Source organism: Coptis chinensis, chromosome 1, assembly GCF_015680905.1.
Source record: "Coptis chinensis isolate HL-2020 chromosome 1, ASM1568090v1, whole genome shotgun sequence".
Taxonomy (NCBI): Eukaryota; Viridiplantae; Streptophyta; class Magnoliopsida; order Ranunculales; family Ranunculaceae; genus Coptis; species Coptis chinensis.
In genome coordinates this window covers 88,530,175-88,533,288 of record NC_141456.1, presented here as the reverse complement: position 1 = coordinate 88,533,288, position 3,114 = coordinate 88,530,175, and the positions used below count along the sequence as shown (strand labels likewise).

Genomic DNA, 3,114 nt, shown 5'->3' with positions numbered 1-3,114 from the left:
CTCCTGAATCAAGAGAGGATCACATAACATTACTGGCTGGCACCTTTGGGAACTTTTTCGGTTCCCGCAGGTATGCTTTCCTTGGAAGGCGCAGAACTGCAGTATATACTTGTGAATAGTCTTTTATGCCAGTGAGTTTCAGTTCAGGAGGAAGAGTAGTCCGACAGTCTCCAAAATCACAGGTTGCCCACTAACAAAGGAAAAAAATAGAACACACCAAAGGACAACTGATTGTACCTATCCACTTCAAGGATGCTCGTAGTGAAAGCAAGGACTAACTTCAGCAATCCAAACTTCTTCTTCTACTCTTGCAAAGTTTATTGTTGCTATATTAGCCAGGGTTTGTCACTACAAATGTACAATCAAGAAGAGTGTAAATTCTTATAGAACTTATCATGTTTTCAAATACCGTGTGATTATCCGGACATAAAAAGCTTATTTATCTGTCTCACATTTCACCGTGATACATACTTACCATTTCATGATTCTAGAAGATGGGGTCCTTTATGTATTCAAACTCCAAAAAAGGCTTGTCATTTTGTCAATTTTAGGGTTGTCATTCAAACTGTCACAAAGATCCTCGAAGAGATAACTATAAGCCTCTCTGACGTCTCCCACAATCAGAGCTTTATCTAGAGCCTGTACAGCTTTAGCTATCCACACCACTACCTTGAGCTCCAGGGCTTACAGCCTTGAGAAGATTGTCCACACGTTTCTGAAGAGACGAAACAGGTTCATCGAAGGATAAGAACTTACAAAGAACTGGTTGATACAGGCGCTGCAATTCTTATTGTGAAACCCTTGCCTCCGATTGTGTTTTTTCTATTTAGAACTAATTTGTTCTGAAAATACAATTTTGCCCCTTGATTCAATTTGATATTTTTGCAGGGCCCTCTGCAACAAGACGGTAAACAATGTGGTATTCATGCAATGCGCTTTATGCGAGACATAATGAGCGATCCTTCTCCTTTGTCATTGAAAGTAAATAAAATACCTCTCACATTTTAACTTAATTTATGCTTTTGATATCTTTAGCAACTGTGTTTTTAACTTTTTCTTATTCTCTATTTTGCAAAATATTAAACTTGTTTCTTATATTCCAGATAAAAAATCTTAGCAATAAAAAGGCCTTCACCAACAAGGAAATAAATGAAGTTCGAATGGATTTTGTTATGTTCATCCAAGAATGTATTATGAACTATCCTCAAGATGAAGATGGACCATAAGGCTGAAGAGACATATATGTGGGTGATCGAATTTGACGAGATTAGGTTATTTTTTTCATTTGGATTTGGATTAGGCTGATTATATTTATATGAATTAGATTGGAAATGTGTTATTTATTTCATTACGTTTTACGATTAAGTACAAATATATATTGGTTATCTAATGGGATTGGAATGTTTCAATGAAATTAGCAATATATATGAGTGTTATTTGAAATTTAATGGATCATATTCAGATATGTAGTTTATTCAGGTGTGTAGCTTATTGCAGGTCCCCAATTTTGAAGGTTTTTATATATATTCACGTTTTATTTTTATTTTTAATAAAAATATATATATATATATATATATATATATATATATATATATATATATATATATATATATATATATATATACATATCAATGAAATTTTACCAAAACAGTCATGACTAATGATACTTTTATGATGTTAAAAAGATGAATGCATAATGTTTATTTGAAACTGTCACAAATGATATGATTTGTTGTGACGGTTTTTGAGCAGTTGTTACGGTTTTTTATGATTTTGTGACCGTTAAAAAGGATAAATGTATAACCGTTTATTTAAAACCGTCACAAATGATATGATTTGTTGTTACGGTTTTTGAGCAGTTGTTACCGTTTTTGATGGTAGAGAGAGGCTAGTCTGGAATAAATATTTGTGACGGTTTTGGAAAAAAAATAAATGACTCTCACTCCGTCACGGTTTTGGAAAAAAAAAACCATCACAAAAGACTTTTTGTCACTGTTTTTAACAGTGATATAAAGCCTTTTTTCTTGTAGTGATATGCAAAACAATAATAAAACTAATTACTAATTATCCTTACGTGGCTTCATAAACCCCCTCTAATAAAAGATTAGCCTTGTGTCATCAGATTCATATTAACTAAATAATAATGAGAAGACATAATAAATAATAAATTGAATTAAATTGAAAAAGCTTTATTGATAAGGTTTAATGGACGCTACGCTAACCATAATTCTAGAAAGAGAGAAACAAAACCTAATTTAAACTAAACTACTAAGGGGTTAAGGGGGTAATGAGAGAAGCTTAACTTTAGCCTTAACCCTCTTTATATAGGAGAGATTTAGGGTTACATTTTCATGCATTGGCCAAAAAGGAGGACTTTGGGCCTCTAATGTGAGCCCAAAGTCCATTAGGTTAAGTCTAAAGAGGACATAGATGCTCGAAATTACTTTAGTACAATTTTCGTCCACTTTTACAACTCTAATTAAGGCAATGCTGGATCCATTGGAATGCTGATTCCGAGCCGGTCATTTTGACATAAAGTAGGTCCAATTTCGAGGCTCGAGTCCAAAGATATGCTGATTTGAAGTTTTGATGGTTTTTTGTCCTTTTTCTATCCGAATTAACTTTGACTTCCCAGCTTTGACTGGGCTTGAAAAAGGCTTTTCTTCTTGATTATTAGGCTTTAAATATAGAACTTCATCAACAATCATCTTGACTCGTTTTCCATGCAAAAATGGTGTCTTTAGTCACCTAATCAGCTTCAAGTCCTGAAACAAAAACACGTAAACATCGCTACCTCTCATTTATTATAAACATAATTAATTGGCTTAAGTAGAATACTATTAAGGGGTTTAAACTACACTATTGGGTGCTAATCACACCACCCCCAAACAGCATTTTGCTTGTCCTCAAACAAAGATGAGAAATAAAAACAGATAAGTGACAAAAAATGTGGTCCTAACTAATCTCGTTTTGTAGAGTGCGATTACATTGACTATATACAATAAGGCCTTAAACCACAAAGAATTCCCTAGTGGACGAGTTATAGTCTCATGAGAGTTTTCCAGAGAAGATACTCACAAACTTCATTTATACTACAACGACTAAGATATAAAA

General features: G+C 33.4%; 1 long non-coding RNA gene across 1 annotated transcript; it reads left to right on the top strand.

Moving 5' to 3' along the window:
• Positions 1 to 925: 925 nt before the first annotated feature.
• LOC147525683 (uncharacterized) lies at positions 926 to 1,443 on the top strand. Its single transcript, XR_015198392.1, has 2 exons — positions 926 to 981; positions 1,104 to 1,443. It is a non-coding gene; the product is annotated as an uncharacterized LOC147525683 (long non-coding RNA).
• Positions 1,444 to 3,114: the final 1,671 nt, after the last annotated feature.